Below are 15,953 nucleotides of genomic sequence, written 5' to 3' on the forward strand. Positions count from 1 at the left end.
TATTGCAGTGAACTTTTAAACTAAAATAGCAATAGAGAGTTAGATAATTAAATGGGAAACCAGATCCAAATGTCAAATAAGGAGGGGGACATCAAAGAGAAACAGCAATCTCTGATAAAGATCAAGAGAGAAAACTAAAATTTTTATGGCATATGCTGACAAATGGCTGAAGTAAAATATAACAAAGTAACTTGGTTTAGCAATATTTCTACAGATTGTCTGAACTACACTGCTGCAGAGATCAAAGGATAGAGCTGGAAACAAAATACCAAAAGAAATGACACACTACCCTTCTACATCTTCCCTCTCCCACCGACCCCCCTCCCTTTTAAATTCATATTTCAAACCCAGGACTCAGAGGCTGGAAATTTGTAAGAGTTTCTGGAAAGGTCACTCCATCAACTGGGCGAGTGTGAACTTTTTATTTGAAATTTCTTTGCAGCGTGCAAAGAAATATTTATTTTCTGTCCCCATCAGAAAGGTGCTCTGAAGGCAGGTCCAGGCAGCTCCGGCTCGGATCTCCTCTCAGCTGAGCACCAGATTTTCCTGGGATGCTCAGCTCTGCTCTGCCTTTCTGTGTGGGACTCTGTCACATGGCTCCAGCAGATGGGTCTGCTGCAGTTTTTTTCCCAACAATGCTCCCATTGTTGTTATTGAAACTTCTCCTCCTGCTTGAGCCCAGTCCTCATTATGTGCAGATTAATCCCCTGGTTCTGATGACTGTGCTTCTCTATCAACACTCGCCATTTGTGGGCATCCTCGAAACAGAGAATAATTTCTTATTTTTGGTTTGCTTTGTTGACTTGCTTATCACTTCATCACACACTCCAGCTAAATATATTTGTCAATTGAGGCATTTTGAGCATTTTGTAAATAAAAGAGCCATCTGTAATTTATTTAAAGTTTATTTGCAGTAATCTCAAATGCAGGGACCGTGCCAATTATTTTTTTTTTCCTGTTTTTCAATTACTTAAAATTAAAAATGAAATTTCACAAGGAAAAAAAACCTCGGTTTTTCCATTCTACTTGAAAGCCAGCTCTCAAGATAGCTGCTTTTTGTATTATCAGGAGACTGGGCGATAAAGATTATCTCTGACTACATTCTCCTCCTACAAGAGAACAAAGACTCTTTTAATAAATGAAACTCAGATTCTTCCCGCTCAATGAAAAAGGATTGCACTCAAAAATGAAATAGCCAGGTGAAATCTTGGAGTAGATGTTACCTGCAGGACTAAACAAGATTGAATGACCCTTTCTGGCTTGAATCTAGGAAAAGCTTTGGCAGATGTAGCAGATGGAGCCTGTACCTGCTGCAAAGGTGTGATAGCTGACAGGAAATTGCAAGTCCATTGGAGGGCAAGGCTGGACAGGAGGCACAAATGTTCACAGATAAAGTGGTTTAGCTGGTTTAAAATATCTACTTAGTTTAAACAAAAAATTACTTTTCAGGCACTTCTTGAAAGCTGGAAAAGAAAAAAAACCATCATCCTGCACCGCCAAAAGTGTGCAAAATGCTGCAGAGCCTCTGTGGAGCTCTCGTTTTCTGTTGGGTCCTGGAGATTCCCTGGGAGCTGGCAAACACCAATTCCCATCCCCAGCCCCACAAGAACTCAGGGCAAAGACAGATCACAGGGCCCTGACAGCAGGAAAAGGATGTTTCTTGCTCCTCTTGCACAAAAGATGGATTCTATGTAACCCTGGTTAGTATTTAAATATCCAGGAGAAAGGGATTGCTCAGGATCCCAAGAGTGAATTGCTGCACTTTAGGAAATGGATATGTGGAAAAGGACAAGCAGTGAGTTGGACTGGTGGAGACTCACCCTACTGTTCACCAACTCAACCTTTATTAGCAGAGACCACCAGAAATTAAGTGCATCCTGAATCCTTTTGATCCTTCAGCTTGCATGTTTGCCATGAGGAAAGTTCAGCAAAATAAACTGTTGACTTTAGGAAGCTATTTGTCCCCTCTGTGTAATAAATGCTGACATTTCCTCCCTGTGAACCATCTTTTGCCATTCATTACACTCATCCACTGAGTCCCTCCTCTGATGTCTTTCTATTTATAGCTCTGTGTCTCCTATTTTTCTTTTTTTTTTTTTTTTTCATTGCCTTTTAGGATTGTGGAGTCAAAAAACAAATGTGGTGCCAGAGGAGACAATTGCCATTGGATTCTTCCAGGGCTTCCTAATCTGCTTCTGAAACTTCCTGGAATAAATCTCATCGGAGTGGAATGAGCTGGGTTTATACAAGATAAATGTGAGAGCAAACTTTGGAAACTTCCTGCTTAATCACAAAATAATAGAATTTTGAGGGATTTTTTTGAGGTCTTGTGGTTCAACCCATGGCACAAACAGGATCATGATACCCAATGACTTCTGAGGCCAACCCACCTCCTCAGATGGAGACACCACAACCTGTCTGTAAGAGCTATTTCAAAACCTTGTCAGCTCTTGTCCTGTAAAACCCCTCTAGATTTAAGATGATTTAAAACAAAGCTTCAAGTCTTGCATTTAAAAACAGACAAAACTCCTATCAATGAAAAAAAGGAAAAAAAGAACTGCTCTGTCTAAAAACTCTTCATTCATGGCTGTGCACTGGCAGAGATTTCCAAACTCCAAGAGCAAGGAAGAAATTCATTGCTGCGGATGACAAGCAATAAGAATTCTTTGCTAGACAATGAAACTTTTCATTTTAATTCATTTTAATTCCCTGTGACTTCAAGATGCAAAGGATCAAGTGGTTTTGGTTTCACACTTCACTAGCACAGTTTATTTGGAAACAGAAGAGGTGACAGATAACACTACACAGCATTCCACACAAATCCCAAATAACTGCCTGAGACTCCATGGAATTCATGTTTCCCCAGTTCCTACATTGTGCACAGACTTTAGTACATGCATTGGTGGGAAATTGTTGTGCAGTGGTAGTAATTAATGGCAGTAATTAAGTTTCCAGATTATAAAGTGATAATGAAGTGTTGATTGTTGCAGGTGAAGGAATGAGTATGGCACTGTATCCAGTGGGGAGTTTGGTGCCTGCAGCTCTAACAGGCACAAAACTTCATAAATAAATGATTTTCTACTCTTCACTTCCACCTAAAACAACTGGAAGAAAAACAACAAACTTGAAACAAGATATTGATCTTGGTTCTACCAGCATTACATAAATTTAATAGAAAATTACATCATTTCAATACAGTTTAAAGCAGGATGAGTACATTGCAGACTGGTCATAAATCTTGCCTTCTGATTGAATTAATGACCAGTACATGTCCAGCTACAAAATTCCTCATTCAATTCATAATTGATAGCATTGCAATCTCCCCTCAGTTTAAAACATATTTTTATCTTAGGCAGAAAAAAAGATCTTTACACAGCTTTGTTTCCTGTGCTGGCTCTTCTTTGGCTAGAAAGGAATTTGGGATTCCTTTTGCTGTCCTTCAATTCCCAAGATTGTATTTGCAAGAATTATATAAAATTTTAGAGAGGAAAAATACCTGAAAATTTGCAATTCTTAGTAGTTTATGAGGAAAAAAAAATAAATTGATTTTTGGTGATTTTAGAAGGGCTGAAGCATTGCCTGGAGCATGATCCATGATCCATGATTCTTGCTCAAAGCTCACGTGGGAACTTCCAGGGCGATGGGGTAACCTGAGTGGCACTCGAGCCCTTCCCACAGAACAAGGTCCAGCAAATGGAGCAATGACAGCAGCCAAAGCCTCCAGAGGCAGGAATGGAGCCCTGCACAAAGGATCCTCTCCAGGGATCTCCCTCCCAGCTGGAAGGGGCTGGAAAAGGCTCATCAGAGTGCTTTGGAGCAGAATCTCTGGGGGCTGCTCCAGGGCACAGGAGAAGGGATCTGATGGCACGATAGGATCCGATGGCAGAATGGGATCGGATGCACCAAGGCTCCAAAGGCACCTCCAGCCTCAGCTGCTGTGTGACCCTGCTGCTGCTGGTGTGCTGCCACTTTGGGTCTGGTATCTCCTGGTACCTCCATCAGTCAGGGATGCACAGACAGAGAAAGCAAGAAAAAAAAAATTGTGGAAAATGTTCAAGTTCAGTTTAGCCAATGCTTTTTCCTGGCTTTTCCTTTAGCATGCCCATCTCTCCACAGCAGGCATGCCCTGCCCGCAGAGTGCAGTGGGACCCACCTGGGCTGGGCTGTGCACGGTTCCCTGGGATCCTGTTTCCCAAAGAGCCCTCCTGGCACAGGCCAGCACACAGGCAGGGAGGGCTCTGACAGAGCTGGGGCCCATTCAAAGCCAGATAAAAGGGACTGTTCACTCCCATGCTCCAGGTTGTAAGATGATCACCCACAGGTCTCCGAGCAGAATTTTCCCACAGAGCTGGGGAATACCCTGGGAGTTTCCTGCAGTTTGGGAGAATAGCTGTTAGCAAACTGGATGGACCCACAGGCCATGCTAGTACAAACACCAAAGCTTGTAGATGAAAGTTGGGGGCAACAACTGATCCAAGTTATTCCAACAAAATAACTCTGTGGAAGAAGCCACAGAACAGCTGTCAGTTGTTAATTACAACAAACCCACTGCATCAGGAAATTGGCATATACAGGTACTAGAGTTATAATTAAATCTCCAGCAACTGCTATCAGAAGCAGTTTAGAGCACAGGACTCCAGAACTTGTTCAACAGAGGCAAAGAAACCTTTGCAAACACCTAGGTGTGCATATGCACCATGTCCCTCTTACCCACAATCCAGTGAAAAACAAACGTGAAGACATTCAGCTGGAATTATTCAAAACTTCTGAGTCAGGTCTCCAAAAACAGAGGACTGAGTCTGAAGGTCTTTTGTTTTTCTCTCTGTTACAGAGAGAAATGGTTTATGGTAGATCTTTCTCCACAGCCACAAAGAGTTTATTTCCTCTTTTTTATTACATAAAATCTGAGAGTCTCATAAATAAAGCAGAAATATAAAAATCTGGAATGTGAGCAATGCAGCAGTGCTGTGACTGTCTTTGGAGACATCAAGGCAGGCTGCAGTGCAGTGAAGAGGGCACCGAGGCAAAATCAATGAACACTTTCCCCATGAAAGGAAAAACCTCAAAAGAAGTAATACAAAATTTAAGTCAAGAATCTAACCCAAAAATACAGAAAACAGTTTTTAAGGAACAAAAAGCAAGAGATATTAAGAAGAAAACTGCAGAGGAATGTGGCCTAGAGTAGGATTATAGGCTTTTGGCTCTGATTCCTACCATGAGTAAGGATTAGCCTTGATTACACAACGGCTCTGCTACTATTAGTGACTTGCTCACTTGCCAGTTGCAATAAAAGCAATGCAAAATATATTTAGTTAATTTTGACACCAGAAAAGCAGCCACAGGGCAGTTATTTAATCACGATTATGGGAGAAAAGTCCAATTTTTTCTTATCTTCCAGAAGTGGAGGCAGAGTCTGTTTTTACTCAAATCAATGTCATTATGCACATAGAGTCATTCCCTCCAAAATCTCCTCTGTCTTTACCCCACATAAATAAACACCACCACCCTCTAACCTCAGTCTCTGAGGTAATGTTTCCAAAGCACATTTGGTTTTTAAAAAGGCACAGCTCAATCTGAACCAAATAATCTTTCAGCAGAATCAACCAAAACCATTTGCACTCTCTTCTCACACCGATTGCCTGAAACTTGAGATTTCCAGAGGTCTCCTGTCCTGGTAGGTGGGGAACTCATCTGCAGCATAAACACTCCCACACAGCAGCAGAGATTTCACCTACAGCAGTCCTTTCGTCCAGGGGCTCACCACATTCTCAGTCAGACAATACTGAGGGTCATAAAAAGACTGAGCTCCGTATTGCACACAGTCTGACAAGCAGATAAATGCACAAGTTGCTCCCGCAATAAATTACATTAAGGCCTGATTTTAGGATTAATAGGACTTGATAACTTCCCAGAGATGCTGCAAGTCAATACATAATAGGTTTCAGATTTGCTTTAGAGCATCCCTCCCCTGTATGCCAAAACAAACAGACACTGGATCCAAGACAGGTCCCACTCAGCCCCTTCCCTTTCAAACTGAGTATTCCATGTACTGGTTGTTGACTCCTCCTACTGCTGTTCACTGGACCAAAGGGAAAAATTAGTAAGGCTTCCTGCCCCATCCATCTAGAACTCAATTCACCTGAGAGATGAGATTTGAATTTCATTATTCAAAGGAGGAGATGGAACATACATCTGTTTATGCAACAGATTACATTTCCTTGTGTCAGTACAATAGCTGTCTGATCACAGCTATTCAAAAAGCATTTTAGTGTTCAGCTCACTTCTCCTCCTGCTGTCCTCCCATCCCTCCTCAGCTACAGCTCTGACAGTTCTGGGGATCAGCTCTGAGCTCTGCCTGGAGCTCTTCACTTGGTCTTGTCAAAGCTGATACTCAGCCTGAGGAGGATTCTCAGGCAATTGGCAAACACAGGTAAGGAACAGGAGCACTTAAGGCTTGGACATCTTCAGGTCTACATAGCCAGGAAGTTGAAATTTTTGGCAACTCCATTTTTGGGTTAGGCAGCAAATTTTACTTAATATTCCTGGGACAGTGTGGCAGCCAGCTGAAGAGTACTTAAGACTATGTGAACTCTTGGAGGGGTGATCCTGACATCTTCACCCTGAGTGCATCTGTTCTTCAGATTCAGCTTTAGTGGCCCATGCAAGAATCTAGCTAAACTAAAGTTCTTTCCCTAATGAGTGTGCTTTCAGCAGCATCACCTTCTTGATCTGAGTGACTCCAAAAGAACCTTGCTGATCTGAGTGATTCCAAAATCCCTCAAGCACCGCTGCCAGTGCTGGGACACCCCAGGACCATGAGTCTGAGAACCAGGAGAAAGCCTGGACACTCCTTTTGGCATCATCTCCGACTTAAACTTAATTCAGTTGCAGAATGCATTCTGAACTACTTTATGATATTGTCTTGATCCCATCAAAGGCAGGTAGGAAGACACACACACACACACACACACACACACACACAAGTGTTTCTCTGGAGCATCCACTCTGCCCATCTCTGAGTGTTATTCCAGGTGGAATAAGATCTTGTGTAATTCCATACAAAAACTCTCATTCCCAAGGGAACCAATGCAGAACTTCAAATCAGGAAAGACAAAAATGAAAATAGTCTTGTGGCTTTTGCTTTTCCCTGAATTGCCCTCACTGCAATGGGCATGGCAGGAGAGAGGGAAAGTCCAGCTCTGCTGCTGACCGGAGGTTTGTTCAAAGAGAGGGATGGTGGGACTTTGGCTGTATCCATTTAAAAGTAGCATATTGTGCTAACTTTATCTGCAGCAACTGCAAAAGTCTGATACAGGGGACACTTTATCTGCTACTAATCTTTGAACTGATAAATACTTCCGTGTTTCAAATCCAAATTCTCTGAGGCCTCTTGAAGGAACAGGATCCTGCTGATTAAAGACAGTGTTAACACCTCCAGTCCCTGGCCTAGATTTTCAGAGGAAGGTTCAGATTCTGAATCAAAAGTTCAATTCTTTTAAAAGCTCTTTCCTCCCTCATTACTTGTCTGGCCAAGATGGAAATTTGCTATTTGAATTTTTAGAGAAAAAGCATTTGGAAGAGGGTTTGAACTGCTGTTGTTAACCTCACTTTTTTGTCTTAGCCTAGAATCCAGAATTTTAAGTAATCACCTTTACCAAAAAGGATTCTAAGTACAGACCCTTCAAGTTCTCTACTTTACCGAAAAGGATTGTAAGACTCTTCAAGTCCTCGATATTTGTTATTGATTTTGTACACCACAAAATACTGATTTTCCAACACCACAACCAAGCCAAAGGGAGCAGGCAGACTCCTATCTTTACTCTGATACGCCGTTACAGATTTATTAATAGTTTATATTGATTTTGTTTTTTGGTTTTTTAGTCAATAAAAAAATTCCTTCTTTGAAGGTACCAAGCCTTATATCTCCCTGGTCTTAAATAATGGAGCTGGTACATGGCTGAACAACTTCTTGCATTGTTTTATTTATGAATTGCCATATGTAGCTATAATTAGGGTGTTTAAAACACATTATGCTACGCTAAGTAAAGTGAGATTTTTTTTTTTTTTTCTGGAGTATTTTCATCCGGAAAAGCCTCTTTGGGACATTCGCGATGAACACCCGTGCCCAAACCCGCGTGTGGAGGCACAGGCCGCCCTCGCTGAGGGCTGAGGGCTGAGGGGAGCGCGGCTCCTCACGGTTCGCAGCAGCACCATCTGCCGGACAGCCCCCGGCTCCCTCACACACACAGCCCTTCCCGGGGCTCGGAAGGGAACGAGAAGCTCTGACACGGTGCCCAGCGGTGAAAGAGAAGCTCTGACACCGTCCCAAGCGGCGACACCGCTCCGCGATGCCCCGAGGGACAAAGATCCCCGCGCCTCCCGTCCCCGGAGTGCCCACAATACAATAAAGATATCAAACTATCAGAGTGTCCACAGGAGGGCAATGAGCATGGATGTTGAGGAAGATGAAACAGGAAAGCCTTATAAATATGTTTGCCTGGCAAAAGATTTTGATAATATAGAAATTATAAACGAGATTGAAATGAAAGCAAGCTTTGAGATCCCTCAGTTACTGAACAACTGGAAAACAATGGCATGGCCAGCTGAAGGTGATCCCCCTTTGATGGAACAACAGCCTCTGCTTGCAGACAGGCCCAAGGGTCAGAGCAGACCCTACAGCTTGGCAGAAGGGCCCAAAGAGAAGTTTTTAGGGTTTAAAATGTAGCACAGTATGGTAATGTAGTGATTCTTATAGGCTGTATGTAAATGCTATAGGATTTGTATCTTGTACTAGATTGGTTAGTGAGAATTAAAATATTCAAGACAGAAGAAGATTTATGGTATTGTAACAGGAACGTCACTTTGTTATCTTCTTTTACGCTGTACTTTTTTACTCTCTCATCTTCTTTACCACTCTCTTGCCTTCTCTCTCTTTCCCACTCTCTTTACTTCTCTGCTCTGCTCAGAGCTGTGGCTGGCAGCTCCCAGCAGGGCCCTTTGCAATAAACCCCAAATTCCACAACCTGGCTGCAGAGATCTCTCCTCTCCATCCATCCCAACCATCCTACCCCCATCTCTCCCACAGATGGAGAAGGGCCTTGGGAGGCCCTGAGGAGCAGCTGAGGGTTGGGGGTGTGCTCAGCTGGGTCCCTGTGCCCCAGGAGGAAAGGAAAGGCCTGGCTGCTTGCTTCTGTGCAGGGCAGCACCTGAATTGCTTTCCTTCAGTGTGATCAAGCTGTGTTAGAAAGGGTTCAGTGGGAAGAGCTAACACAGATGGTTGTGGAAACCCAGGGAATATTTCTGTGTCTGCTCTGGGGTGCCCTGACCCCCAGAGAAGCACTGACTCTGACCCTCATCCATGGAGAAAATTTCCTAGACTTTAAGATAGACTGGAATCCACAAAAGTGTGAAATAGATTATAGAGAGCAGTGTAGGTGTATCACTGGGTGAGAAATTGAGGTTTTGGGGTTTTTAGTGTGTTGTGGATGGAAGCAAGATGGAGGGCACAGGGTGTCATCCTGGGTTTCTTCTTCATGCTCCTTCTTCCTCCTTCTCCATGGGTTTGGGTGGCATTTTGTAATTGGGCAGAAAATTCCCCACTGGGGGCTCTCTGGGTTCAGTTATTGGGTTAAAAGGGAAAATAATCCAGGTGTCAGCTCTTAATTGGATAGTTTAGTCTTAAAAGACCTTGGAACAAGAGATTGTTGGCCATTTTGTGCCTTCTAATGAAAAGCTGCCCAACTCACAGCAGTGAGGCTGTTTTACTGGTAAGAAATAAAAAACACCTGAGTCTGAACATGAACTGCCCTCTCAAGTGCCTTCAATCCAGACCCAGAGAAACCCATAGATGATTACTGAAAGGAGTGGATGGTGTGGAACACCCAGCCCAGCTCAGCATTGGCACGTCACACATTTGGTTCTTCAGATTCTTGTGCTCTGATTTCCCTTCTGGTGAACTCAGGATACCTTTCTCTCCAAAGTAATACTTGTAAAGCCCTACGAGATCACAGATTTAAAACAAAACTCCAGAGAGACCTTGGAAATGTGTGACAGGCATGGGTTCTACTCTGCCCCCCCTAAACACCATTTCAAAAAAAAATCCCAGAACAAACACTGAAACTCTGTGCCTGAAATAATGTCTGATTGTGAAGGAGCAAAGGCAATAGGATGTAGATTCCCAAACACTGATCCTTAGTGCTTCACTAAATAAAACAATTACTAGCAGCCTCTTATTCCAAAAGATCAGTCAAATAACTTAGATGAACTAAGAAATGTGGGAGATACATTAAACATTCTTATGCTGTATATGTATAAACATGTGCCCATCTCCTAATTTAAGGGCTTTAGTTCTGTTGAAAATGAACTCACAATCTTCTAGGACAAACTGTCCTTCACTTCATCTAAAGCCTGCCATTAAATTCAAAGGCAGGGAGGCTGATCTTTAATGACATTCATCTATTTATATCTCACTTCTTAAATAACTGTAGAAATCTCTTTTCAGTGTGAACGGACTACAGAATATTTGTAAATGCATGCGGGCAATACAATGCACAATTTTGTTCTGTGCTTTCTAGAAGTGCCATCCTCTCAGGTGGAATTACCAGGATTAATTTAAGGACCATTAAAGGACAAAGCCCTTCTTAAAAATGGAACCAGACCAATTTATCTCTTGGTTGCCAAGAAATGCATTTAGGAAAAAATCAGCTACTTTGCATTTTGAACATGAGATAATTTAGTAATGTCAACATGCAGCAAAATGGACTCGAGTGTTAAAGTGACTCTGCCAGGGTGTAATTAAGGCTCATGTCTTGAAGGTTATAAAGCAGAGTTACCTGTGCTCCACTGGGGTTGACTCCACTACACTGGCGAATTATTTTTTTAGGAATAATGGCAAACCATGTCAGACATCTTGCTGCTGATTTAATAACATTAAGCTTCTAGGAGACAACCCCTACCTTTCAGTTAAATCTAAAATAGCAAACAGGGCATTTAAAGAAGGGACAGAAAAATCCTGGCTGCTCCCCTTTCCTCACACAAATACCTCAAAGCACATCACAATCTACAAAACATCAAAGAATCAATTTGAAGAAGTTTAAATGCGCATCCAGACAGGAAAACATAATGAAAATTGCACAGATCTTTTACTAAATTTCCCAGGTTTTATTTGAACTATCTTGGAGGCTTTTTGCTTGAGTTTATTATTCATTGTTTAAATTCTTTGGGGAAGTTTTTCCCAATTGCTGTAATCATCTGTGTTAGCTCTTCCATCCCCACTAAACCCTTTCTAATACAGCTTGATCAGACTCAGGGAAAGCAATTCAGCTGCTGCTCTGCACAGAAGCAACACAAGGCAGTAAAATAGTTCCCTTTTATGCATTTCTGAAAATAGTCTTACATTTAACTCCTGAAACTTATCCATCTGAAAGGTTATCCATTATCTCCTTACAGGAACTTCTGGATTTTTTTTTTCCTGGGGGTCTGGAAAGAATTTAGAAACTACCAGTGTTGCATCCATGTGGGGAGTTAAAATTATTCTCTCAAATATGCTTTGATGCAACTTTAACACCTAATTCCATTTCTTTCATGATGTCCTAACACCAACACAAACTGGTTTCCTCATTTAATCCACCTCTCTTCAGCATTAGTTTCCTCTGTAAATTTTAACATCTTTTTGTTCATGCTGTATCCTTACTCTTGAAAGATTGAATGAGATGCAATAATAATTCTTGGGATACATTTCTGGAATTGTTTGTCACATTAGCAGTTGACTGTTCTGATGTTTTGAGGGGTTTTTTTCAGGTTAAATAGTAATTACAAAACTGAAGAAAAATTAGCTCTCTCCTGACAATTCACTTGATCAAAAAAAAAAAATCCAAATTTATTATCTGAACTAGTGAACCATAACAAAAAAATTCTACTAGAACAGAAAGGCATGGTTTTCATACTAGCTATAATTTTCCAATAAAAACCTTACAGCACAGTAAAGATTAGATCTGGTTGGAAACAGGAATTTTCCCCATCATCTTCTCTTTTTTTATTTTTTAATTAAGATATGAACTCTTCATCCAAACACCAACCATTCAGTTTTCAACAGAGAGGACCTTGATGATGCTGCTGGGAAGGCTGACAAGAGCTGAAATTTTCCATTGGATATAGACAAGATTTTGTCAAAAAGGAAGTGTTATTTAATAGTTCAAAGAATTCCATCTAGTTTAGCTTATCTGTTGTTTTTCAGTTTTTTTGGTTTATTTCAGCTCTGTCATTTTTTGACACACCAACACCCAGCCCTGCCTTTGTTTCTTTATTCCCTGCCACTCTTGATTTGGGTATATTTGAAATAATTTCTTGTTTATCTTTCCATCTTCAGCTGTTTGCTCTTCAAATTCCCTTCTTAGTCTTGCTTGACTTTTTCCTGTAATGGTTTGTTCTTTCTATAGGATCCATTCGGGCAGGATTTCCATTTTCTCTGTTTGGCTTGGATAACCCCTTAAACTGCACCAGCCGACCAAAAATCTGTGCTGCTGATTGAGCAATTAAGATTCTTTAGGCACGTTAATGAAAGGACACTGACAAGTGACTGAGCTATATATAATCATGGCCTTTTAGAACACCAGAAAATAAATTCTCTAATACCAGGTCTTTTAGACCCCATTAGAGAGCACAGCCTGTGAGGCAGCCTGAGCATTTCATCAGGTCGGCCAGGTCTGAGCTGGCTTTTGATGAGCTCCTCATTGCCATACATGAACTTTCCAGATGAGATTCGCTGCCTGATTATTTCCCTGGGGGATGGGAAGAGCACAGCCCTAATTAGCAATCTACTTTGATATGAAATAAATATTAATTGCCTTTTCTAATCTGAAGGTGTCCACAACCCTTGCCTTTTACTATTAACAAGAACCCCTTTTTTCTTTTTTTTTTTTTAAATACTGAGATGTTTGTTGTCCTTTTACATTTAAATAGGTCTTAAACTTGCTCAGGCAAGTTTAAGGACTATTTAAATATAAACTATCTCATAGTTATTTAAATATTAACTATCTAAAGATAAACTATTCAAATATGAACTATCTCATAGTTACAGGTTTGGTTTGTGCTATTATTTAAATATAAACTATCTAAATATAAACTATTCAAATATGAACTATCTCATAGTTACAGGTTTGGTTTGTGCTATTCTTGCAAAAACACTTGGAGTTTTAATTCAATTTTTATGATTTTTCTAGAATCTGTGGGATTATATTGCTGAAATATCAGCCACATATAAACGTTCACCTAAATTCTTTGCACAAACAAGTATAGATAATAAAGACAATATCTATTTTATAGTATTTAAATACTATTATTATTAAAATGTTAAAAGACTACTATATTTATCAAAATATTAAAGGAATACTATATTTATTAAAATATTAAAGGAATATGGACTTACCCCTGCAAAAGTATCTACCTGGAATTAAACTAACAAGAGACTCCTGCAAATATTTCAGGGATAAAGCACCAAATACAAGGAAGTCAAAGAGGTGGCTCTCCACAAAAGCAATTAGAAGTTATCAATGCAGAGGAATGATTAATAATGAGGTTGGAAAACAAGGCATGGGAGTCCTGAGTGTGAGGAACGGGGGTGGAAGCAGAAAAACAGAGAGGAAATGAGAATTCTCCTTTCCAGTCAGCGCTGGATTTTCCTCAAGCAAACCTTCTTTATTCTGCACCACATTTTGCTTTGAAAAAACAGCAAAGCAGTTTTCTTACAAACATCCACAGGAATCATCTTCCTGTGAGAAAGCTCAGGAATACAATGTAATTTTTACAGCCTTTCCTCTTCAGCAAGAGAGCAATGGCAACCTGGCAGAAATAAGAAGCAGGCACGAAAGCCTAGAGAGGATTTTTTTTCTTATTATCACACCATCGCATCTGAAATAATTCCAGGATTCCAGCCAAGATCTTTGACACAAGTATTTGTAATGTTGAGCTGAAATACCAACCCAAAATGCAGCCAAGCACTGTTTGCTAAGACAGAAATCCTCCTGCAGGGTTTCTAGATTTATGTGTCTTCAGGAGATTGGGGGGAAAAAAAAGAAATCCTGAAGTTTTTCTGAACTGATACAGCTTCAGGATTAAGGGTGATCTGTAGACAAAACATTTTGCAAGGCTTTTTATCCCTGCCATGGGAGACATTTCACTTGAATGTTCTATTTCTGGAGCAACGGGGGATTTTTAAGTTTGCTAAAACAACTGAACACATTCTTCAAAACAATACAGTGGGTCCTTCTTGTGAGAGCAAAGCTAATCAAACACACATCCTGTGCTATTGATGTCAGCCAGCTGCTCGTGGCACTACTGGAGTCTCTGCTTTTAGGCCAACAGGACTATTATGGACTGTTTCCTCCATCTGTTCTCAAAGCAAATGCCAAGATGGTCAAGGTGTCGGAACATCCCACTGAAAACTACATCAAAGGAGTGACCTGAGCTGCTGTGCCAGGACTGGGCTCTTTGCAGAGGCAAAATCTGTAGAAATAAATACAACAGCAAATCTAGAAAATATAAGATAATTCAACAGGAACAGCCCTGGATGGGCTTTGAGGGCTCCAAAAGCCCAAAATATCAAAAAGTGTTGTTAAGAAAATATATAATGTGATCCTACACGGCTGCAGCCACTCCTTGTAACCTGAGAATAAAGATTTCCTTAACACAGAAAGAGAGGAGAGAGCTGGAAGGAAAGGATTTAGAGGATGGGTGAGTGAGGTGACTCAGGCTCTGAGAGGCTGGAAAAGGGAACAGGAGAGGAATGGGAAAGGAGGAGGTGATTGACATGGACACAGTGCAAGGAACTAAGGAAGGTGTTGGCAAAGAGCACGCTTTGGTGGAAGCAAAACCACTTCCCACAAAACCGAGTGTGGGGTTTGGGTAAAATCTCCCTTGGGAGCTGCATCATTTGTCTACAGACTGGGAGGAATGGGATTCAATAAGAACAAGCACCTGGCAGACAGAAGCCAGGTAAGGGGGCTCAGGTGTCCTTGGTCTCTGAGCTCCTCTCAGCTGTGGGATCTCAGCTGCCTGGAGGCACCAGAGCAGGAGAGTGTCCGGTTTTCGGCTGTTTGGAGGGCCTGGAAAGGCCCGGAGTGGCCTTGGGGCAGCCCGCGTATCAAAGAACGAGAAGAAGCTTCAGTTCTTCTTTCGGTTTTTATGTTTATTAATTGTTTATCTAAAAGATTTTCTTTCGGCCCGACAGAGCTCTGCTCAGCAGCCAGCCATGAGCACACTGTCTCGCCCTTCGGACAGTCACCTATCTTTATACCCATTGTTACGTGTACAATATTTATCATTTTTCCCCAATACCATTTATTCTTATTGCCCGGTGCACTTTCAGTAATGACCAATCCTAAAGTGCCACCATCACCACAGAAGATGGAGGAGAAGAAAAAGAAGAAGAAGGACAGGACACGCCCCAATTCCTCCATCTTACTTCTCTAAACCCCCCTGTACAGAAATCCTAAACCCTGTTTCTCACCCTCTAATTAACTGATCCCTTCACCATTCACCCCGGTGAAACCCTCCTATCCTCATACAGGTGTCGTCTCCCGTGTAGGATCAAAGTCCAGCCACCAGACACTTCTGGAACATTCCAGGACTCCCGAGCCCCCCAAGGGTGGTCTCGGTGGCTCAGCACCTCAGTCCTGAGGTGCTGAGATCCCACAGGAGAGCAGAGGGCTCTGCGGGCAGAGCTCAGCTCAGCTCTGAGTTCTCGGCTTCCCCCTCTAGGAAATGGGAGCTGGGCAGGTCCTGGCTGGGGTTTGCTCCCTGTGGAGCCCAGCCAGCCCAGGCAAAGCTCTCAGAGCCCATCACACCTTCCTTAAAATCCAGATGTTTGCTGCAGCTGCCTGCTGGATGTGTCTGAGGCTGAGCCAGCTCTCCCAAGCAGGATTTCACTGCCATGGCAGGAGGCACCTGGAGGACAG

The 15,953-nt window shown here is 41.8% G+C and overlaps 1 long non-coding RNA gene across 1 annotated transcript; it reads right to left on the reverse strand.

Moving 5' to 3' along the window:
* Positions 1–2,762: 2,762 nt before the first annotated feature.
* LOC141729506 (uncharacterized) lies at positions 2,763–13,628 on the reverse strand. Its single transcript, XR_012581010.1, has 3 exons — positions 13,427–13,628; positions 4,154–4,371; positions 2,763–3,986 (listed from the first exon to the last, which is right to left on the reverse strand). It is a non-coding gene; the product is annotated as an uncharacterized LOC141729506 (long non-coding RNA).
* Between the last annotated feature and the right edge of the window lie 2,325 nt (positions 13,629–15,953).

This window comes from Zonotrichia albicollis, chromosome 7 (genome assembly GCF_047830755.1).
Source record: "Zonotrichia albicollis isolate bZonAlb1 chromosome 7, bZonAlb1.hap1, whole genome shotgun sequence".
Lineage (NCBI taxonomy): Eukaryota > Metazoa > Chordata > Aves > Passeriformes > Passerellidae > Zonotrichia > Zonotrichia albicollis.